Source organism: Notechis scutatus, chromosome 1, assembly GCF_049901735.1.
Source record: "Notechis scutatus isolate UNSWTSFEM ecotype Mainland chromosome 1, rNotScu1.2, whole genome shotgun sequence".
NCBI classification, from domain to species: domain Eukaryota; kingdom Metazoa; phylum Chordata; class Lepidosauria; order Squamata; family Elapidae; genus Notechis; species Notechis scutatus.
Genome location: NC_142009.1, coordinates 297,500,882 through 297,526,245, shown reverse-complemented (window position 1 = coordinate 297,526,245; position 25,364 = coordinate 297,500,882). Strand labels below are relative to the sequence as shown.

General features: G+C 37.8%; 1 protein-coding gene across 3 annotated transcripts in view; it reads right to left on the bottom strand.

Moving 5' to 3' along the window:
* The window catches only part of FLRT2 (fibronectin leucine rich transmembrane protein 2), a 93,922-nt gene that overhangs the window by 57,561 nt on the left and 10,997 nt on the right, over positions 1-25,364 (bottom strand). Inside the window, exon 1 of one of the 3 annotated variants that reach the window (XM_087952041.1) lies at positions 24,474-24,495. The exons of the other annotated variants lie outside the window; for them this stretch is intronic. The gene's annotated coding sequence lies outside the window, so the exon portion shown is untranslated. Of the gene's footprint in view, positions 1-24,473; positions 24,496-25,364 lie in introns of those variants that run through there. 3 annotated transcript variants of the gene reach the window in all.

Here is a 25,364-nt window from a genome sequence, read left to right as displayed (position 1 = left end):
GTAAAACTGATTTATCACCCGTTCTGCACATGTACATAATCCAATGTTATAATGGTCTCAATGTAGCCTTTTTAAATATATAAGGCTATATAGGCACAGAAATGAAGTAGGAAATTGCTGAAAGTTTTTGATTTCACACATCAAGACTCAATGTTGAGTATTGTCACAATCAGCATCAGGGTCATTTCACACATTATACAGCAGCAAGCTCAGCACTGATACTAAGGATCCTAAACTTGTCATGACCATGTCTATGTTTTGTCTCAACAACTGACTTCTCTAGTTTATGGTCATGAGGATTTCCTGGAAGTCTCCCCATCAAAGTACTAATCAACTCTACTTGTCTTTTAAAAAATAGTTAAATTCAGTAGGTGCTGAAAAGCTACCAAGCTTTTCTAATTGGCTCAGTATCCAGGCTTTTTATTTAAGCCTTCTCTGCTTGTTTTATATTAGAGGAAAATGTGACTATAATTTTCTAAGAAAAAGTTTGAAGGATCGCAAGAGCTCAAGTTCTATCTTAGGAGGGTGTGTATTATTAGCTAGAGTATAATGTGCCACTAGGTTTAAACATAGTCCATAGTTGCAGGCTAACTCTGATGACTGCCAGCAGTTCAATCTTGACCAACTCAAGATTGACTCAGCAATATACCAACTCTGTAAACTATTTAGAGAGGATTGTAAAGCACTGTGAAGCGGTATATATGTATAAGTGCTATTGCTAAGTTTCAGTCTCACTGGTGGTCTTCGCACACATCAAGAATAAACCAATCCCTTACATTCCTTCTCCTTTTAAAAAGGAGGAAAATTTGATGCAATTTTATATCTGAATATTGCCCTCCCTTAATGACAAGGTCTTATTTTGTTTTGTGCTTCAGAGTCAGTTTATGACGTCTATTGACTGTCTGAAAAATACCCTACAGTTTTCTTGACAAGATATTTGGGAAATGGCTTGCCCTTGCCTCCTTGCTAGGACTGGAAGAAAGTGATTGGCCCAAGGTTAGCCAGTCGGCTTTATGCCTATACCTAAACTGATCTTGTGGTTCCTAATCTGATGCCTTAACCACTGTACCAAACTGACTCTCTTAATGACAGAACTCAAATATAAAACCATGTCTGAACTTTCTGCTCTTCTAAGGCTTTGGGCAGGGCAACAAAAGAAATTGACTTATTTCTAACTAGCTTTTTTTTTTTTTTTTGCTGCAATATACAATAGGCTGCTGAAAGTAGGAAGTATAGTTGAAATTGTTGCTAAAGGAGCTAAAGGGACTTTTTAGTGGCAACAGGAACAACTGGAAAAATATATACTAATTGTTCAGCTGAAGCTAATTTCTATTATTATTATTATTATTATTATTATTATTATTATTATTATTATTATTATTATTATTATTATTATTGGGCTTCTAGAGTTAGGCAATTACTTTACTTGGAACAAGGTCAAATTTTTGCTATACATATCACACTTCTCTGCAGCAAAAGCTACTGGTTATCATTTCAACATCCTTAGAATCAGATTACAATAAAATTTTATGTTGTGATGGGAATTTGCCAAGGAAGCAACTTTCAAAGAGGTTAAAGAAATAATATTAGCAACATAGACTGTTTATGACAGCAATTTTCAAATTCATGGTGCCTTCCAATGCCAGAAGCAATAGCATAGGGAGAGTTATTATAACAGCATGATTCTCTGTGAAAGCTTGTCACCTTCTGCTCTTGAGTCTTGCTAATGCACAAAGGCAAGATGCCCAGTTTAGAAAAGGGATGTTTTTCAACAGTTACATGGTAACTGCTAATTCAGATATTAATGCACAATAATGGTCTATTCTTGCTGCAACTAGCACAGGAAATGCTTACCTCTGAGGATAAGAAATGTGAACACTGAGCCTGAACACTTAAAAAGAACCGATTCAGGCAGTATTATTTTTGAAGAAATGTTGCCAAAATGCTATTTTGATTTTTTTTCCCCTGGAAAATGTCTAATCCTATAAGGATTAGCCAAGGCAGAGTAATTCCTTTTTTTGTGTCTCAGAAAATTCCAAAAATCTTCACCAAGTTACCAACACAGGTGAGCCTCCTCCCTAAGGTCAAAACTAATAATTTAAAAACTGTAAAAGACAGAAAAGTGGATCATTATTTCAGATCACTATAGCCCCTTCTTCTAGGGAAGAAGCACAAGCACAAAAATTACAAGCACAGTGACTCTAATTTGAAATATTGTACCTGCATACTCTTATTCATCCAGTTTCTCTTAAAAAAAGCAAACAAACTAAAGGAAAAGAAGGACTAGGGATGACATGATAGCAGTGTTCCAATATCTAAGAGACTGCTACAAGGAAGAGGGGTCAACCTATTCTCCAAAGCACATGAAGGCAGGAGAAGAGGCATTGGATGAAAACTAATCAAGGAGAGATCCAGCCTAGAACTAAGGAGGAATTTCCTGGCAGAACCATTAATCAGTGGACCAACTTGCCCTCCAGAAGTTGTGGGTGCTCCAAAACTGGAAGTTTTTAAGAAGAGATTGGACAATCATTCATCTGAAATGATATAGGGTTTCCTGCCTGAGCAGGCAGTTGGATTAGAAGCCTTCCTAGGTCTCTTCCAACTCTGTTACTCTGGAAAAATATATGAACTAACCGCCTGAAGAAGTTTGCTTCACACAATACCTTATCAATGTCAAGATGAAAATAATCGTTCAGTTCCTCGTTAGTTTCTTTGCTTTCCTTGTCTGATGATGTGGACTTGAATAGGTCCAAATTATATAGGACACAAGCAAGAATGTACAATTTCAAGACGTAGAGGTTACAAGCAAAGAATCATCCTGAAATTCCTAGGACTTGGTCAGAATTTACAAACCACTGTGCTCAGTTAAACAAGCTTAGTCCTTTGTAGGTAAATTTCAGACTGTGGTCTAAGGCACAATTTTTTGCTACTAATTGGGAAATATGAAATTTTAATGAATAATGGAATATTTCTCCAGCCAATTCTCTATTTAATTACTGCTGTACTGTGACAAACAGTCATCTGCAACATCAAATGTCTCATCATGCATTCTTCATCAAACCAATATCCTCCACATGTTTAGAAAAGCCAAAGCAACTATAAATTTCCTTCCCAGCACATCTAGAGAGTGTGAAGTTGGTATAATGAATTAATTGATTAATTCATAGAAGTATATTATGTTATTCCTTTTAATACACGAGTCTGAAAGCAATCAGCTATGCCAATTTCCTGCTAATCCAGCCAAATGTCCTCTTCAGGTATTTTTATGATGCTGCAGGACACTGTGATACCCCAGTATCTTAAAGTCTCAGCCTATCAATCAGATTACAAAGTGAACAAGGCAGAATGGAACAAGAAACTGCCCTAGCTTATTAATAAAGCACAGCGCACAGAAATCCCAAGGTACAGTCTTTGTATCATCAATTAGAGGTATAAGGCAGTAATAACCATAAGCTAGAATGACAACAAAGGACATCAGGTTTGTCATGCCATCACCATGCAGTGGACACACACAGTACTTAATACTTGTATCACAACATCTGATGCAAAAATATAAGCTGTGCCATTTGTGTCATGAAATGACATAAGTATACAGTATGTCATAATATGCTTCCACGGAAGCCCTCTTCCACCAGTTGTCTGTAGTTGCAGTGGAATGAAGCAAAAAATGGCAATAGCACTTAAGACTTATATACTGCTTCACAGCACTTTACATCCCTCTCTAAGCGGTTTACAGAGTCAGCATATTGCCCCCAACAATTTGTATCCTCATTTTACTGTGCAGATTGTTCTGACTCTGTCAAGCTCTATCGTGGTTTGCATGGCTTAGAAGACTCTGAACTGGAGTTTGTACAAAGAGCTTATGGCTTTAGCATGTTGCAAGAATACAGCCAATTATAATTTATTCAGTAAGCAAACTACGGATTGATTTTGTTTACCCATTCATTTCAATGGTACGTCTAGAACAAGAGTGTCAAACTCGTCATCCCAGCAGCATCATGTGACATATCATGACTTTTTCCCTCTAAACCGGCTGGCTGTGGCCAGCATGTGATCCTGCAGGCCAGGAGTTTTACAGCCCTGGTATAGAAAGCATCTGTTCTGGAATTTCAACATTCTCACATTCTGATTTACTGACTTACAGTATTGGATTTCACTTCACAAGTTCAGTAAGAGTAACTGGCTAAAACGAGAGAAGAAACTTCCTAAGAGGTGGTTCTTCTCTTTGAACTATATGTTAACTAAAATTCCTGAGTTGCTATAGTTGTGGCAGAATTTTGGCATAACAACTTTTAAAAAAGAGAGATGTTATTCAGTAAATAGCCCTAAAATCGTCACACTGACCTCTTACTATTTGAATACAATGCTTTAAGAAAATTGTTAATTCCAACTGATGCTGTGAAACTACAGACAGTAGTGTTTTGCATTGTATTTTTTCTTACTATTAAAACATAGGTAGTATATATTTCTATTCTTATTATGTAATAACCTACTTTGTCTTCATAATCGAATGCTGACAGCAAATTATTTTTATTCTCCTCCTCCCTCATATCTACGAGTACCAAAAAAGTATTTCAATTTGGCATGAAAAGCAATTCTTGCTTCTGAATTATGAAATGCGGTTATTTTATTTGTATTTGGTTGTTGACTAGCAAGTTAGGTATAGGCCTGGGAAACCCACAGATGTTTGAATTGTTCAGTGGATGGTTTTTGATAGCTGAATGTGTAAAACAGAGGTAATTGTTTTACTGCCACAGGTCAAAAGCACTTCTGCTACTAAGCTAAACAGGTTTTACCCCATAAACATTTTCCCGTGCAATTGAGATGAGAGCATTAGCATAGGTGTATATCTGTAGCAGCTTTGTGGTTTTACTGAGCTTTGATGCAGTTTCGTTGGCTTGTCCTTTAATGAAATTCTGTGTTTTTATTTTGTTTACCACCCAAATGGCAGCCGTTTAAATTAGATGAAAAATAATTAAAAATAAATGAAACTACCAGGATAGTGAGAAACTCAGAAACATGCCTACGTTGCATTGAGGTTATTTGTGGAAGAACAAGATTATGTCAAGCTTTCATGTAAAGTTACACCAAATCTTTTCTTTTTAAAATTGATTTCTTTTGAGAGACATAATGAATCAGAACCCAGTGGCTAAGAAGAGAGTCAAGACAAAATGAGATTTTTTTTTCCAGAGGAAGCAGGCCAGTTAAGTAAAATACTAAATTTAAGTATTGCCCACTCATCCTTAATGTGACAGAAAACTAAAATAGGACCGTTTAAGACCAGCTGTCCCTATTGCCAATAACTTGATTCCATCCAAAGTAATGGCTGACAAACCCTTAGAGATTTTATACAACATGAGGTTGTTCATGAATAGTGATAGCACATGTTTAAAAAAATACTTGAATACCTATACCATTAGCGATAACTGTCTGATCCACAGTCTGGGCACAAGAGGAAGACTATCATGAGATATAGCAGGAAAAAAATGTTGCCAATATATGTTTGACCCTTTCATTGGATGCAAATGAAACAGGGTCCATTGTTCAAACATCTCACTTGGTAGAACTGAAGTTTTTTAAACATGAGATATCTGGTCCCCATTCAAGATTCAGTTGCAAATCATTTGAAAGACCTTTAGAAAATTCTTAGTCATGGTGAATGCATCTTCATGATGGGTTCTGTCTTAGTCAAGCATTTCTTCACCTGTCAACCAACTCAAATTACACCTTTTTAATGTTTACTTTCCTTTAAGACTAGATAAAGCTTCAGTTTATTTCTTCAAACCAGAGAGATTTTCTACAATGAAATCTAGTTTCCACATCATCCAGAAGATGGCTTATTGAAGTTTCTTGTAGAGCAGCGATTCTAAAACATTTTGGTCTCAGGATTCCTTTGGTTTATGTTTATGAATATTTATTATATTAGAAATTAAAACTGAAAAAATTATAATATTTATTTGATATTACAGATCCAATAACGGGCCTTGGGGATACCCAAGTCTCCTGACTTGGAGAATGACTGTCTTAGGAAATTTAATTTTTTCCAGATATATATCAATTCTGTTTAATTTATTTAATTTACAGAAATAGCTTGTAGCAAAGTATGTGTAATAAACAAATTGGCACAGAGACCACATACCTCTCATAGTATTGCTCTAGCTGATATGGACTAATAAAGTTGGTGAATTCTGAGTCCCTTCAATCAGGCGTTGGATTAGGTTGTGGGCATTGTTAGCCGGACTCATCATATGTTATTGTTCTTTTCTCTTTCTCTTTCTAAGTCTTTGTTTTTATTATATTGTAATTTTTGTAATTTTTTTTGTTTGGGTTTATTGTATACTGCCCAAAGTTAGTTTATAGTCAGGAAATGCTGGTATTTAATTAGTTTAATTTAAAAAGCATCTCTGTTTGTATTTTCTAATTATTGTCCATTGATATATTTTCTACTAAAATTCATAGGACTTTCAAGTCATTCTGTTTAAAATTGCAGTTATTTTCTTCTTCTATTTGTAATTGAATTAATCTTTACAGTATTCGCTACATATTAAGTCAAACTCTGTAAACAGTAACTAATTACCCATAGCACACAAAATTATCAATTACCAATTCCCACATGAAATTAATGGATTTCATACTAAAAATGCAGCTTGATCAAATAAACATACAACATGAACAAACGGAACACAGTTTGATATTCACAATGTCAATAATTTCTTAATGCAATAATTTCAAATTTTATGGTTTATAAGTTTAAGTAACAGGAGAAATGTTTATACACTTTCAGCTGTATAAAACTCTTAAGAACATCAGTCAACTGTAGCAAATTTCAAAAGTGGTTTAGGCCAAGTACTCTTAGAGCATATTGTACATCCCTATTATCTTTTCAAGCACTTCTGTGTTAGTTATCTTGAAGCAAATCCTCAAAATTATACCAAATAAACATAATGAAGAAATTAAAAAGCAGCACAATTCATCTCACTTTTACAACTATGGAGGTCAATCTGGAGTCTGTGTGTGCATAACTCTATGTATGTATGTACAAGGGAGAGAACATCACATTAGTTATCATCTAGATTTAAGCATTCCAGTAACAATTGAAAAATCAAAATGTAATTATTAAACTCGTGTTATCAAATAGTATTTCAAGACCATCAGTCAATATTTCCCTTTGAAAATCAATTATTTTAAATTATATTATGCTGTAATTTTTGGTGCTGTAAATTCTAGCCCATTTTCTCTTCTGGATCCATGAATATATTACCAGGTCTAACTTGACAGCTGAGGAGGTGAAAGCAACTAGGATTCTTAATTTAATTCTAATCTTCCCAAAAGCCTTACATCATTTTTAAATATAGAATGCTGGCCTCCAACCTATGTGATAGACTACTGAATGAAAAAACTCCAGTGTTATATGAGTTGCATTGTGAAATATATAGAATAGAACCAGAGATGCCTAAAAATATAGACACAGTAAGATTACAGTGTATGAACAAGACCTCAAACAGAGAGTTCTGATAGTGTCAGATACAATATGTCAGTCGGGGTGGGATTCTACCGGTTCTGTCCGGCTCTACAGAACCAGTAGCTCTGAAGAGTAGCAGACAGAGAGCCGGCTACCCACCCGCCTGGGCTTTTACCTGTCCTTTATTTCCTGCTTTTTCAACCTCAGCTGCTTTGCGCAGCACAGCTGCGGTTGAAAAAGCAGAAAAAAGGGCTTTTCCAACCGCTGTGCACCCGCACACAGCACTGCTTAGCTGTCTGGGCAGCTCAGCAGGTTGTAAATTGCACTCACACGACTCACACAACTCCACACGTGTGCATGATGCAGAGAAACAGAACCGGTAGTTATACCGGTTGGATCCCATCCCTGTCTTCAGTTCTGCAACAAGAAACCTTTCCTGTCCTAGAAATTTCTGTCATTTCTGAACGAGAACTGAGACATACATGAAATTTCTTAGAATGTCTCATAAAAGCAATACAAGAAACAATACAATGATTTGGTCAATACTGAACTACAACACTATAGTTTACTGCAGTGTAGGCACCTAGATACCTTAAAAAATTGGATATTTTTGTCTATGACTCTCAATGCAATCCTGATTTAAAGATACTTCTTACTGACTGAAAGTTATTGCCCGGAGAAAATTGTGTTATTTTTCTGTTTAGCACTGTGAGTATTATCTTGCTAGACTGACTAAGCCCACTAACTCATACTTATATTTTCCTGCTTCCCCATCCCTACCCCCACTTCTCCAATTTCAGAAGATTTCACTTCTATCTGCATTGCATATGAACCTGACAAACTGATTAATCGTTTTCATGATTTGTTGAAAGAAGCGACCTTCAAAAAAATGTCTTGCTTCTACCGAAAGCAAGAAGAAACCCTATTTAGAAATTGGGTGCAATTTATATATTTAGTGCAGTACAATATAGCACATAGTTCTACTATTACATGATGGAAGATTAAAGTTTTAATTGTCCTGCTTGTGGATGAACTAAGCAGAAGAGGTAAAGGAACAGAAAAGCAAGCAAAAATTGTATAAGAATATCAGACCAATCCAAACATCTATGTAGTCTAACATTCTGTTTCCTATGAGTTGGTTATGATTGGAGTGCTCAATAAACCTTGTAAAAGGACAGATAGACAGATGATAGCAAAATTACAGTCCAGTCACAAGCAGACAGACATAGTAACATAATAATATATGCCTTTTAGTAATGAATATTGAAACGTATATTGCCTTAGATATCAGGACTGAAAAAAGGAAGAACCTTTCTATCCAGATAAACTCCAAATGCACAATAATTAAAGTGTAATTGCTGATAATAATTGAAAATAAGGTTGAGCAAAAATTTTAAGAGCTGTCCTGTTTCCTTAATGTTTTGAGCACAATGACTCTCCAAAGCTGTTTGGTGCAAAATGTTGTTGCTGTTCCAAACTGCAAAACAAAACTGCTACTTTGATTCCCATCACTTCCCAGACTACCTCTGACATTTTGAGCAGGAGACATGGTAAATTACACCCATCTCAAAGAAGTGAATAGTGCTGTCTCTGTAATATAAAGCAAAGATATTTTGCCTATTTTTAGGTAATATTTTGGATAATCCCTGCAGCTCATTCCCATAATGCTAAACCAATATATGTAAACCTTCTCTGCGTTTCCTTTTTTAATAAAACCACAGTTCTTAAATTTGTTATGCTTAAAAATTCTTCACCATACCATTAAATGTGTGTACATCAATATATATATAATTACATCCATTCCATCATTTCATTTTAATTATAGGATGCACAGACATCAATAACAGTTTAAAAAAATGATGTGCATGTGAAACATATCTTCAATGAAGATAATGCAACATTGGCATAGAAGTAGTTGTAATAACTTCTTTGTTTTGTGAGAGAGTCACACAATATACAATGCTAATGTAATCTGTCCTACATTCCATCAATCTGTAAGGAGCAGGGAAGAAATATGTATGAAGGCAGTGTAGTTCTGCTCTATGAAACTGGTATTTAACAAGAAAGATAAATCATCTTTGACATAGCAAGAAAATAATTCAACCAGGTTTTACTGAATGTGAAGACACTGAAATAAAATGACAGATCCCTCAGCATGGCCCATCCTCCCTAATTTACTAAGTCTATTCATACCCAGAGATTGCAAATTGTGTATATATGTGCATGTATTTCCATTTAGTTGGCACTCACCTTTTTCAGAGAGGCATGGGAAGTGAGGCCTTTTTGTTCAGAGGTGGTATTTAGAAGGTTCTGACCAATTCTGGAGAACTGGTAGTGAAAATTTTGAGTAGTTGTGAGAACCGGCAAATACCACCTCTGACTGGAGATTTTACAGTATCCTTCCCCTGCCATGCCCACCAACCCATGCCTACAGAACCAGTAGTAAAAAAAATTGAATCCCACCACTGCTTTTCTTAGAGTAAATGCAGATTAAAGATTGTAAATAGATGATCTAATTAGGTATTACAAATAATCCTCTTTCATTAATGTTGTTTAACTGAAAGCCTCAGGAAGTTTTATAAAAGGGCTTAGTGCTGTGCTGTAACTTCTGCTGTTTTTCAGACACTCTCGTTCAAGCGCATAAGAAAAAATGCTTCCTCTTTTCCCCCAAAAGAAAATTCTATCAAGTGGGCTGAACATTTCCTGCGTGTCTTAGTTATAAGCAATTGAAATGTATATGTGAATGTTGCCTTTTACTGTACAGAACAATAAAGTCTCTACCGCCTCTCAATTTACATGCTTCTCACAATCCATTAAATCCCAAAAGAACCTCTGCAAGGCTCTACCTTTATCCATCCAATTTGGAGAGCAGGAACAGCCAAGGAAGCTGCAGATGTCAAACAGAAAAACAACAAAACCTATACCCTCTGCCACAAATTATGCTTTTAAAAAGCCTACCAGGAAAAATTCAAAGACTACTTTCAAGCAGAAGTCTCCTGCAGATGAAGAATAGTTCTGGGAAATTGGAAGACAGGTAGTGATATACTATTATTTTAACTCTTCTGTTTCAGGCATCAGTATGTCCCAGTTTAATTCAGCAGTATGCACCTTCCATGGTAACAATTCCATATGATGAAAAATACATGAAGTTTGAATGCTCGTCTTTTTTTATAAAGACAGACCTATTCCAAACTATAATCAAATGCTTCTCTGGAACAAAAATCATTTGGAAACATAAGTTGTTATGGTTGTTGTTGTTTCTGCAGATATGAAATCTAAATCCATTCATCAAAGAATTTTTTTTACAATGCTAATACATTGCCAGTAAAAAAAAAAGTGTTTAGTGTTATTGCCCTTGAACCTTGCAGTTTTTAGTGCATATGCTAAATTAGGTTGAGAGTAACAAGGCTATGTTTAAAAAAGATAAAATAGCAATAGCACTTAGACTTATATACCACTTCACAGTGCTTTACAGACTTCTCTAAGTGGTTTACAGAGTCAGCATATTGCCTCAACAATCTGGATCCTCATTTTATCCACTTCGGAAGGATGGAAGGCTGAGTCAATCTTGAGCCGGTGAAAATTGAACTGCTGGCAATTGGCAATCAGCAGAAGTAGTCCGCAATACTACATTATAACCACTGCACCACCACAGCTCTTAAAATAGATAAATAATTAATGTAATAAGCGAAGTTGAAGTTGTACAGTTTTCATGACTGACACATTATGGAAGAAAAAATGTGCTGCTTCATTTTCAATTCCATGCATAAACCACTGTTAAATGTTCCAGAAAGTCAGAATAAAAAAAAAGGATTTAAAAGAATCAGAAAGTAACTTTTATTCTATCTAATTTATAAATCACTTAAACAAAACTCACAACTGCCATTTTCAAAACTAGATGTTTTGAAGCCAATATCACTGAAGAAATGTTGGCCTTAAGCAAATATATAAGGCTGATCAAGATGACATGTCAGAGAGAAAATGGTAACAATATGTTTCTTACTATAGGAGTAGTCAAGCCATGGCTTATGGGCCCCTCAGGCAGCTTTTCATTAGCAGAGGTCATGTTATCGATTTATAACAATAGTATTCAGGGTTTTCTTTTTTCTTTTGTTTAAGGGTGGGATGGGAGGAGATCCATGGGATGCAAGTAGCTCCAAAATTGACATCTCCCCTCCTTTATTTCCACCATTTACATACTAAACATTCAGGCCAAATGAAGATGGTGGCAATGATGACAATAATAAATAACACCACATTTAGAGCCTTTCTGTCGTATTTCTTTTTTGGTAGTACCACACATGGCTTTCCCCAGCTATCTCATCTATGATCGAACCCACAGCCCCAGACATATATGAGATGGCAGAAAACTAAAGAAAAATAACAATTGGCATTCCAGTATAGAAACTCTATATCAGAAGTAAAATCTAAAACTGCCACCATGCAGATGTGATTATGTAATTTGGAGAAAATTGCTATAACCAAAGGAAAATAAAAAGTTTGAGCAGAAAAACATAAAATGTTTTTTTCAATTCTTTTCTAACCATTTTGGGCATATCATGACAGTGTAATTTATCCTTGAATGTTACTTTAATTTCCAAAAGAATCAATGCTTCTAAGCAATAGTGGGATTCATCAAAATGAAAACCAAATTGAGCTGTAATTTATTTCAAACTTCACCATGATTCCTTTCCAAGCAACTTATCATGGAAGGCAACCTATGGATGGTGCTAAGAGCAGTGTTTCTTTTGCTGAAAAGTCATTGTGCCTATACACCTCTCCTAATCCCATGAGACCGAGAGGAGCACAACTTTGACAATAATATCCCACTTGTAAGGATATACTTGGGGTACTCTCCTTCTCTACTTCTGTGTTAGCTTTTGGATATTGAGGTCCTTTATTTAAAATGATGAGAACCAGTTTTGTATAGTGATTAAGGCATCAGTCTAGAAACAGGAAGCCACCTAGTCCCACCATAGACCCAAACCCAGCTGAGTAACTTTGGGCTGATGACTTTCTCTCAGCCATAGGAAAGTGACAATAGGAAACCATTTCTGTAAAACCTTGCCAAGAAAACTGTAGGGACTTCTCCAGATAGTCTCTAAGAATCTGACACAATTGAATGGAAGGGGGGAAAATGGCAATGATATTAATCTTGAGATACACTTATATTCTTAATAAATGAATTTATAAAGTAGTGATTGGCTTCCTCACAGGTTTTAGGAAACCGATATTTCCAGCTTTAGAAAAAAAAATACTAATGGATTAACATAGGAAACTTCTCTCAAATTAGTCACTGGTAGTGACATAAAAACCCTTAGCACAAAGGCAAGGAAGGATGGGCACCAAAGTATATACTGCACATTTAGAGAAACACTAGCTGATAACCCAGCGTTGCCTGGGTATTTATTTATCCCAATCATGTGTCAGACAAGAAAAGGAATGAATTGTATCTATAATGCCAAGCCTCCAGGAGTAACAATAAATGTATTCATCCCCCCCTCTCTCTGTCTCTGTGCTCACCAGGTGCCATGGTCCACCACGCAGGCTAGGAAGGGCGCACCTGCAATACGGTAGGGAGCAGCGCCAGTGGTGGTTAGGCGAACTGCTCAATGGACTCATGCAGGAAGACATAGAACATGCCCAGGCAGCAGACACAGGCTAGGAGGGCGGCCTCACTCAGGTGCAGGAATGGTGGCAGCTCTGGGGACACCTGTGGGGAAGGAGGAAGCCCGTGGAGGGAGAGACGGCCAGCCCCTCACCCCGCTACTGTGCCCACTTGTAGGCCGCCATCCAATAAGAGCCCGCCTGGGTAGCAGCTCGTGGATCATGGCACCACACAGGGACAGGGCCTGATCCTCTCATTGCAGGAGCCCCAATGATGTCCTCAGCCTCCTTAGGACAGAGCGGGCTCTGGGTGCTAGATCGGGGCCTCTGAGAATCCCATTGTGTGCTGAGGAGCCCAGGCAAGGCCTCGCTCACCGCCCGCCGAGGTGCCTGGACTCACGGTGACAGGTAGGGTCCTTCAAGTACCTAGCTTGGCAGCCTTAGTAGCTCCAGATCCTCCCTTCGAGTGCCTTGTCAGAGGTGCCTTGGGTTTTGCATGCTTGGAGAGGGATTGGAGACTGGTTAGAGGAGTGCTGAGATACCAAAATGGCCTCAGGAGAGGCCGGGCGATGTGAGAAGTGTCTGGGAGTGGAGGGGTGAGATGATTTAGCTGGTTCACCAATCTACACATACACGTACACATACACACACACACACACACACACACACACACACCAAGGGGTGTTAGGAGTGTCTTACCCCCACAGTATTTTTTTTCCAGTCATCTGTGTACCAAGTTTGGTTCAAATTGCTCAAGGCATTCCAGAGTTATGCTGGAACATACGTATATACATACACATCCATTTTATATAGATAGAAGATAGATATTGTATTTACATTGAAGAATTTATCTCCTTTTTCTATTTTCTTCCTCAACTCTTATTTTCTTTCTTGTTTTTGTTTGCAACTATAATGGCAAGTCTATTTTTTAAGCTGATATAAATTTCTTTAGAAGACAGAAATTTATTTAAATGTGGAATTTAAAAAAGGACAGTAAATAGAGGCCAACTATAATTTGGCATTAGATTTGAAATTGCCCTTCACACCTTCTCTTTTAAATTAAATTCCTATTCCCATTAGACTCTAATGATTAGAGTGATCAGAGGGAAATGAGCTGCAGCCTAGATGGTCATTTATTTTTACCTTTTACTTATTAAATTCCACTTGTTTTTTCTTCCAAACACAGAGTTCTGTTCCACCTTTTATCTTTCAAAAATAATATACACAATTTAATAGAATGAACAGTAATCCTCTCTTCTAAGACAATGAAATAATTTCAAAACTAATTTAGCACTTTTAGAGTACAAGTAAAAAGCTGCTACATAGAGGAGGGGGATGTGAAGGGAACAGAGTTGCAGATACCTGAAAGAAATGTGATTTGCCTGCAAGCAAGAACTGGGGGAAACCACAAAATAAACAAAGTAATAGAACATGAAGAAGTCACCATTCTGGGATTTTAGAATTCAAACAACGCCTGCACATAAGATCCCAGATTTAACAATTCTAATAAGAAAGACAAAATGTCTGGATAGTGGACTTAATAGTGCCTAGAGATAGCAAATAAAAGAACTGCATAAAAACAAAAAATACAAAGACCTGTAAATAAAAGTAGAACTGTGGCAAAAGAAAGCAAATATAGTATCAATAGTAAAAGGCATTTTGAGTGCAATTCCAAAACTTCTGGAGCACTACTTGAATACAAAAACACCATTAATCAATTGCAAAAGAGACCTTTATTTTGGAACAGCTTCTATCTGTAGTGATCTTTAATACCATCAAACAACAATATTTGCTCATTCCACATTCTTGGGAAGGACTTGATAGGTGGATAAAAATGCCAAATCCAGTCTAAACATCTGGCTGACTGCAACCAACCATAACAATGAGAAGAAATTGCATTTCAGTTTCTGCCTCTGATTCCCTGATTCCTCAAACGGAAGAGTTAATACTGTAAATAAACTATTTTTGTTGTTCCTTTTTCAAAAATGGGATGTAGACAGAACTGTACTCATTTTCAAATTGTTGGAAAATTCCTTCCTCCTCTGGAGAAATTCAGAAAGTTTATTCATACAAACTGCTTTGCCCTCAAATTTGATAGGGAATTATGAAAACCTTTTGGCATCCACATCCAACATTAACAGGTTGAGCTACACCAATCTAAATTTAGCCAATGTTCTATAGCAAATAGAGATGAGGATAATTTTTCCATTGTCATACTACACCCACTTTGGATGCTAGGATATGCTGTAGCATCTAAACTGATTTTATGAACTAGGGCTTTCATTTCAGCCCTGAATTCACTGGATCCCAAGGAAAACACCTTTTTTTTTGGGGGGGGGGGGGAATAGCTACATAAGCAAACACTGTTCTGGGTGTGTGTCCCAAGAAAGCCCAGAAGAATCTATTTTAATTCCTTCATTTCAACAGCTGTCCTCAGTGACCCTTCTGCTGGCAGTGGGACCCGAAATCTCTTTGGATTTTAATTATACTGCAAGAATGATTCCCATCTGTGTCAAGCAGGCATTATCAGATAATGAACAAGGTGCTTAATCTACATCACTGCATAAAGGGTGTTTCACTGCCTATATCAAGGGGAAATGAACAACCATTTTTTTTGCTAAGCTGGCAAGTGCCTATGCATGCACACATGGTACATGCAAAGTGAAGTGCTACCCACACACTGAAATTCATTGAAAAACTAATGTACTGTGAATCTAGCTTATAAAGAAAGAAAATATGCACATGACATTAACTGTAGTTGTTTAAATTCAGTATATTTCCAATGTTGTCTTTATTATTCCCCAGGTTCTATAATTGGCAAACTGGCTTCAACATATTGCAATCAGATGCATATTGAACATGGTAGATGGCAGACTCTATGGATTTATCACCATTATTATTCCATAGAATGTGCGGTTAATGTGATAGGATTTAAGTACAACTCAGCCATAAAAATTCACCAGGTAGCTATGGGTGACTTGGTCTCTTTCAGACCACTCAGTGGGATACAGGAGAAAAAAAATGGAGAAGGCATGTTATGCAGGTCATCTGAATATCCTGAAAGGTTAGTTCTGATATATCTTAGTATGTAAGTATTATTTATTACTTAATACTATAATTTTCTGTATTACAGATAAAAATAACATATGAATAAATATTAGATAGTTCTACCACATAAAAGATGGATGGATGGATGGATGGATGGATGGATGGATGGATGGACGGACGGACAGAGGGATGGCAGGCAGGCAGGCAGGCAAGGTCAAAATCAGAAAAATGTAGGAGCCATTGTAGATGTTACATTTGATTGAATAGTAATGGATGTTCAAGGATGTTCATCCTTCTCTTCCTCAAAAAATCCCAAGTATGAATAGTAGAACCTTATTATTTAGAAATAGAAATCTAAATCCTATCCAACAATAACTAAGCCAGTGGTGGTCAACCTTTTCAGCACCTGTGTGCCGAAAAGGCAGCAAGTGCTGAAATGTGTATGTGCATGCCGTAAACCGGAGGAGCAGTGAGGTCTATGGAAGAGAAGAGATCGCCCTCCCAAATGCTCTCTAGAATTGAATGCAAGATCTGCATCTTAAAACGCCTGTATGGGATGAACTTGTTCAAATACTTGTGGTCAAGAATGGCTCACCACCACCCTGAGGCCTTTGGGATCACAAAGAGGTGAGAGTAAAAACCTAACCCTTATTGATGCATTGGAACAGGCTGGATAGTTCTTATGTCCATGAGGTGTTGAATGGCCAATTCCATCAGGATCCCGTTTGGAGCTGTCCCTACATATTGGGCAGCAGATAAAAAAACTTGGGGGTGGGGAGAGGAATTCCAGTTGGAGACCGACCTCACTGTCTTGAGCACCCAGGCATCCAATGTTTACTCCTCCCATCTGGAGGTGAAGGCCAAATGACCTCCAATGGGGGTGGGTGGGTGAGAAAGGGCATTCACTTTGAGCATTGGAAAGAATGACCTCCTCCTCCTCAAAAGGGTTGTTTGCTGGTAGTCTGCTGCTGCCTACCTGCAGCCTCAGGTCATTGCTCCTGACGAGGAAGGAACATTCTCTGGCCCTGAGAGAAACGAGCGTTGGACTCAGGATGGAAGGAAGAAGGTTGGTAGCACAGTGCGGGACAATACTCTGATTTCTTCCCCACCAAGGAGAGAACCTTTCTCTTCTCCCTGGTTTCCACCAAGGGCATCGCCGAACAGCACATGAGGTGGAGGCCAACTTCCATTTTTGGCAGGAATCAGACTGTCAATTTCACAGCCAGAGGAGCCTCTTGCCGCCACCGATGAGGCCATGACCCTTGATGCAAATTTGACCGAATTCATCCACCATAAATTCTGCTGCTGCAATGATTTTATTTAGATCTTGATGTGATCTAAAATCAGTGGTAGGAAGCTGATCTTGAAGTTGGCGCATTTGGTGCAGAGATGCTCTCGTAAAAAAATGAGGCTGCTGTAGAGGCCCAGACCCCCCCCCCCACCAAGCTGCTGCCTAGTGGGTGTGCTTGAGAGTTTGATGAAGGCTGAGGCCCTGCCCCAGGTGAGGCACACTGCTCCTTAATCAAATCCAGAAATAACAGATGGGATGAAAGTACCTTTGTATGGACCATTAGCTTTAGAAAAGAGAGTCACTGTGGCTAAAGGAAACCACTTGGAGTTCTGGAGCCACCTCCTCAGGATTTAATTGGGTGGTGACTAGGGCCTTGTGCAGGAGCAGTTTGAACAGGGAAGGTTTTAAAACCGCTGCTAAAGGGGGTTGATCAGATCTAAGTTCTTCAGGTAGATTGGGATCTTCTTCTTCAGATAGATTGGGATCCCTGATCTCCCCTTCCACCTCCTCTGACATGGAGGAGCGACTGTGTTCAGAGGGGTTTGTGTAATCCCGCTCCTCATCCTCGCCCCAATCTGATTGGGTAGATGGGTAACTGAACTGTTGTTGTCTGGGAAAGCCTCTCTGAGATTGAGGGACCCCTTAGGAGTAACCTGGGAACCAAGACTGACCACCCCCTAGGGGGTGGAGGAGTTGCTGAAACCCCTCAGTGAGGCCCTGCCTGATGGCCACTGAGACCATGTTTCTGATATCATCAGGTCTGCTCCGTGTGGGAGGGGTTCCACTGGACGCAGACCTGCAGCAGTGGGAGTGTAAGTTGCCTCAGCCTAGGCCACTGGCCTTCTTGAATCACCTGACCTAGTGGGTAAGAGGGCCCAGGGGCCCAGGCAACCTGTATGAAGTTGGGCCCAGATCTGCTTAAATCCTGAGGTAAAATCTCTTCCACCAACCTCTCTGGAGACCAAGCTAGAAGATAGCTGGCAGAACTAGATTCAGCCTCCCCCGTCTTGGGCGTAATCTCTGGGAAAACCTGCACTTCCCCTGACTGAGAAGTCTTCTGGATCCTGTTTCTCATCTGTTCCTTTGTCTTAGCAAACTGTTTTTCCAAAGCAGCATGCCTTCTCTTCTCAGCCCTGAACTCGGATTTGGATATTTGGGGGGGGGGGGGCATGGCCTTGGCCCCGATCTTTGCTGCAGCCTCTCTTTTTGCTGAATGGCCTCTTTGTCTTCTTCTCTTCCTCATTGGGGCTTGAGAACCTTGAGCTTCTTCCAGGCCAGTGAGGTCTGACTGGGCCACTTCACTAGAGAGTTTGCTAACAGGACAGACACAAGAACTGCTGGGAGCTACCCCTGTGAGAGTGCTGCCTGTTGCTTGGGCCAGGTGAGCAGTAATAGCTATGAGGCCCTGGTAATGGCCGCTCCTCAAAACAAAATGGCCAACTGCCCTTCAAAATGGCTGACCGCCATGTGCACTAGCCCTGGAATAGTCTCATCACCTTGTTCCTCCTTAGGCTCTTACCAGGCCTGAGCAATCCAACAATTAACCAGTGAACATCTGTGAAGTGGTAAAACCGGAACTCCAAAAATCAGCTGTGGAACGGCCCGAAATTCAGCTGTGGAGCTGTAGCTCGACACGCACGAGAATACTGCGTGGGAGGCTCAGCCAAATGCTCCTTGTGGCCGCAGTTTCTCAGAAGGGCAGCACCAATGTCTCGATGCTGCAGGAGAGCCGATTCCTGCTCTCCTTGTAACACAGCTCAACCGAAGCCCCAGGAGCTGTGTAGAAGCTGCTTTTTGTGCTTCTAATAAATTTGCTATTCCTAACACTAAACACTTAAAACTCTTTTAAACTTCTCCCACAGACACTAGTTCATATACAAGAAGTTGAGTCAAAAGCTGGGGAGCCAGCTAGGGGCTGGCTTTTTATATAGTGGCAGACACAGTTCTATGACATCAGAGGGAGGTCATACCCATCCTGGACTCTCGTCGCAGCATGGATGAGAATTTCTTTATCATTAGTAGATTAAAACATTGTGTATTGGCAATGACGCTGCCAATATGAGGAATTCTAAAAGTCCCTACAAAATCATAAAACTGTAAGGAGCTTTATGTAACTTTATACTTTACTTGGAACTAGAAACCTAGAACTATAACATCTTTGTCAGATGATTCTCCAAAATCTGATTGAAGACTTCCAATAAAAGACAGTATCATCTTTACAGGTGATTGGGAGGCATATTTGAACTATTGTCAAAACATTTATTTTAATATTCTCCCACATATATCCTTCTGTAATTTAAACTCAACAGATTGAATTCTAGTTTCCTGAAGGGAAAAAAAAGTCATTGCCATTCTTTTGTGTGGCAGTCCTTGAGGATTTGTTGGACTGCGATAACAGAAATAAGTGTATGATTAAATGTTTTTACATTCTTAAAATCCCGTCACTGTAATAATATTCAGCTAAAAGATCTCACATAGCTGTGCTGGGAAATTTAGCTGTGCAACTTCTAATTATAGTGGCTCTAGAAACAAATGGCTTGTATCTCATAAGGATAATTTGACAGAATTATATTGCAGCTACATGGGTGATGCAAAAATGCCATCTTAAAATTTGCCACTCTGTCAGCAAAGGATCTGGAGAAAAATTCAATACTTCCAGTGAAATGAGAAATTCTTGAATGAGATGATTCTCACCATTATTTTTTCTTCCATTTGCCCTCTTTTTTTTTAAAAAAAAAAGAATGTTATTCTTGTAGCAACCATAAGCCCCTAACAACTTATTTGAACCCTGTGCAATGTCCTTGCTCCAGAGTCCCTTCAAGGTACTATGGGGAAAATGAAAATTCCCACAAAATAAGAAAATGAAAACATCAATTGCCACAAAATGTTCAGGTTAAAAGGAGAATAGAATGTGAAAAAGAAGAGTCACAGATGTACTTTCAGGACTATAACTGTGAAATGTGGATTAAGTTCTACCTGTTCCTTTCCCATTACTTCCAGCAAGATTCTTTCTACCATATCAAACGTGTGTTAGCCATTCTGGTATTATTTAGCAATCACAGCAGGAGAAGAGAAATGTCTTCCCAAGAGAAGCTAAAATGTTAAAACCAGAGAAAATCTGACTGCTCTTCATTTTCCAAGCCATGGTGTGCTTCTTACAAGAGAAGACATTTAACTCACTAATCCCAAACAGTTAAAATTTAATGCAAAGTGCCATATGTCTACAGAGGTATCCATAAAAGCCATTATACCTGCAATCTTCTGTCTCACAGACAGATGAAAGCCTGGTAAATTTTTCAGAACCTTCTTAAATGCCCATAATGATCAAATGCATATGAGAAACCAGTGAAAAAAGATACAGACTGTACTCTGATAGTCAGGGTGCTTTCTTCCAGAGCGATCAGAAGAGAGAGAAAATTATTGAGAAGCAGGAGCTATAATATAAATAGATTTTGTTCGAGTGAATCAATCAGCTATTGGAAGCACCCGTTTATTTCAATGCAATGTGAACCTGCAGTTCTTGAGACAAAAAGAATAATTTTTTCACACATATTTTCCTATCCTGAACATACCCAAACTCAGATTTGTTAAACTTTAAATGGCTGCATTGTGTGCCTTCAGATTAAGAACACAAAACAAGAAAATATGAACACAACAGGGCAAGAGACGTTGAATTGCTATACTTTTCCATTTTTGTTTAATATCTAGGTACAACTTCTATAATGTGAGAGATATATATATATATGTGTATATATATATATATATATATATATATATATATATATATATATATATATATATACATATACATATACATATACATATATATACACACACACATATACACATACACACATACACACATACACACACACATACAATCATTCATACTACACATACATATAAATATATATATATGGACTTTTTTGAAGATTGTTTGAAATCTTTGATTAATTTAAAATATAATAGCCAAGCTCCAGTTGGGACTTTTTAAATTGAATGCATTTTGTCAATTTAAAAATTATTCCCAGATGAGCAGTTTACTTTAAAATGAGTTTTTAAAAGTTCGTTTTGACCTAAGGAATCATTACTGTCAAACAGACCTATTCAGCTGCTGACATCCTATTCAAATTATTTACCCCAGATGCACAATTCTTTGGGCATTTGAGGTAAATACAATTCCATTAAGATATTTTATAAGAACTCCTCCTCCTCTTTAATAGATACCCTATTCAGAAATTCTTTATGGAATCATAACAGTGTTGTGCAAAAACTGTTCAACATGCTCAAGAAAAAAGTAAAAGTAGTACAACATAGAAAAGAAATGTTGTATATAAATGCATGCTTTATTAAAAGCCAGTTACAATACTGTTAACACTTTAATATATGCCTTAGGAACATAAACAGGGGCTAAGATGAACTATATATTTTACTACCAGTATAAAGAAAATATAATATCCACAATTTTACATTTATAGTCTAGATTTGCAACTTGCAGCTATACAGTTCTGGAAGGTTTCCTGGGTACTTTTGATATATTTCAATCATATCAGACAGTTAAAAGTTTCTGAGGCTGAAACAATTTAAAAGGAGTTTATGATATTGCCCTTGAACTTTTGTGTGTTTTTGTGTTTTATTCATCGTTGATTCCTGACAACTGCCTGAACTAGTCTCTGCTATTTTCTTGGCAAGATTTTCAAAGTGGTTTGCCATTCCCAATGCTGAAAGAATATGATTGGCTCAAGGTCATTCAGCTGGCTTTGTGCCTAAAACACAACTAGAACTTAGACTCTCCAAATTTCTACCCAAGTGCCATAACCAGTAAATCAATAGCTTTCTTGAACAAAATACCTCAGTGCTATTATTGCCATATTATGGGTACTATGCAGATTTGGCTCAGCAATCTGGATCAAAAAACCCATATATCAGACAGTATTTTCATAATTCTTGAATCAAAGCTTGTTTCTTATTTATTGCTATTGTCAAACACACATCAATATAATATTTTCCATGCTACAATACATAGCACACAATATGTGTTTAGAAATGTCTATCTTCATGGTAAAACCAATTATCTTAAAGAAACACATCTCTTTAATTATGTTGTTAAGAAACAAAATGTGCTTAAATGACAAAAGTCATAATCAGTTTTTGGATCTGTTACCAATAAACAGGTTTTGGATATATTACAATTTGGATCTGTTATAATTATTTGTTTCAGTTTAAACAAAATAGATCCATAAAGTTAGCATGCAAACATAAAAATCCATTGCTTAGCATAAGGATTACAATTGTGACCAGAACCGGTTTTACCACGGTGCTGTACAATTCCCTCCCCACCTCCCCCCGAATATCAAAGGACTTGACCAATCTTGAGTGCAGGAGTTTTGGAAGAAGGTACCAGAGACTCACTTCTGGCAACAAAACAACTGGAATCAGCCCAGTTTAGTAAAGGGGTTTATTGAAAGTGGGAATTAATTTTGGTCTAAATCTCAAAATAATGTTAAAAAATGAGGGGACACAAAAATTCCCAATCCTAAGCAAATCTGAAGAAAAACTAGATACACACAGCACAAAGAAAATCTTCATTCAATAGTGTAGGAATTAAGAATCACCCTATTTCAATATGTACTTAATCATATCCTTTGAGAGTACAATGAATCCTACATGTTGTTAGAATTATATATTGCTTAGAATACAACCAAGTCTGAAGATATCTATTTAAAAGTAGACTCAATTCTTAGGCAATTCTTGCTTTCAGTTATTGTAATAGCAGCACGAATGTGCTAATGAATTTGTGGATACAACAATGTATTTTCTATAATAGCACTGCGGGGGCGATCACTTTTTCATAACTTTCATTTACAAAACAGAAGGCATCATTACAAATTATGAAGTGTTAAATTGATTATGAACTGCACCCTGCCATCAAGGATTCTTAAGAAATCTCAATATTTTGTTCTCAAATTGTTATGAAATTAAATACTCAGGAAATTAATAAAACAAATCCATCTCTGTAATAGCTACTGTATTCTTATCTTCTATGCTTAGTGTTTATTTTTTGCTTTATTTTTTATTAAAGAAATTCATATGCTATCCAATTTCAAAAAGACTCTAAGCAACTAACAAATAATGCAAAAATAAAATAACAAGAGAAAGGAACAACATTTCAAAACCAAGAACAATAAATATCTGGTTTAACACATAAGGACAGGACTCACCATGTTATTAAACCTGAAAGGCTTTCTAAAACAGACAAGTTTAGGCCTTAACATTCCTGGACTATTGAACTGGACATAGGTAGAATACTGTCTCTGATCATCATTTTAGGATGAAATTTGAAAGGTACACTCTCCCTAGAGCAGGGCTGTCAAACTCTCGACTCGCGGGCCCGATGTGTCATATGCTTACCATGCCCTCACCCAGTTTAGTGAAAGGGAAAAAGTTCCAATACAGCATGTCACGCCACCATGTTGACGTGAGTTTGACACCCTTCCCTAGAGGATCTTTTATCCTATCTTGCCTCCAAGTGTTCAAGACGGTACAGATAGCACTGCCTCTTTCAATTTTTTTCTCCCAAACAACTATTTTCTGAAATAGGGTGGAGAAAGAAAAAGAGTAGTCCAGTGAGCTTTTATGGCTGAAGATTTTAGTTCAATGCTGATTATGTTTATCTTACTTGGATAACAGTGCAATCTGCCTTCCTTTAGATGGCTTTGAAACTTATCAATGTACATACTAAATAGTCAAATTCCATGTTTTCCTTTGGAAGAGTAAGATATTGGCAAAGGCAAACAAAAGTGTAAATTTACAACCACTAAATATGAATGTCATGTTTTATGATTTCTGGAATGAACTGCACTTAGTGTTTTAATTTTTTTTTGGCAGGAAACACCCTCTTCCCCATCCTGTATTTAGAAACGGACTCATTGACTTGATCACTGTCCTGAACTTTTGCACCCTTCTATATCAGGATACAGGATTACTTTTAAAAATCAATGGTCTTTATTCATAGTTCTTGGCAGTACATTTGTTCTGCTTGCAAAATACATTCATTTTCCTCACCTCTCAATTCAATACAGGTATTTCTGGACCAAATCAGGTCCAGAAATCAAACTGATTTCTGTGATAACAGCAAGTTAAAATGATGGCTATTTGGGTGATATCTGTCAAAAGAATGTTTTGTATCAGGACTCCACATAGCAGACTTAATTTTTAAAAAGCTTTTTAGTTACAACATCAGCCCACAGAGTGCGTTTGTCAGATCAGTAAACCTGAAACAGCACGTTATAGGAATGCAAGCATGGCTTGTTCATTAATGAAAATGCAAGTTGCTACCCACCAATGTAGAGAAATGATGCAGAGATTAGAGAAATGTACTACAGCAAATTTAGAAATGCAGTATAAACAAAAACAAAAGTTTTATTTAAAAAAAAAACACTTTTTACAAGAAGTTAGCAGTTCTACAATTTATTTGTTTATTCATTCAATTTCTATGGCTGCTATCTCAACCACAGTGGTGGTATTCAGCTGGTTCGTACCGGATCGGGTGAACCAGTAGCAAGAATTTGGCATGGGTTGCCGAACCGGTAGTAAGTTCTGGCTGGCCATGCCCCCCACCCGGTCACTTTCCCACCCAATGCTCGCTCACTCCGCCCGCCTGCCTGACATTAGCCTAAGGTATTTCTTTCTTTTTTTTCCCTCCCGATAATCAGCTTTAGATAAGATCAGCTGTGCCGGGATTCCCCTTGCTGAGGCCCAGGAAGGCAAAAAATGGAAGGAGGAGCTCACCCCCCTCCATTTTTTGCCTTCCAGAGCCCCAGAGGAGCCTTAGTGGAGCAAAAATCCCCCCCCCCGCCAGGCTTCTCTGAGGCTAGGAAGCTCCCAAAACAGAGATTGGAGTGGTGCTGCATGCCCCTCCCATGCTCTGTTCCTTTTCTTCCAGAGCCCCAGAGG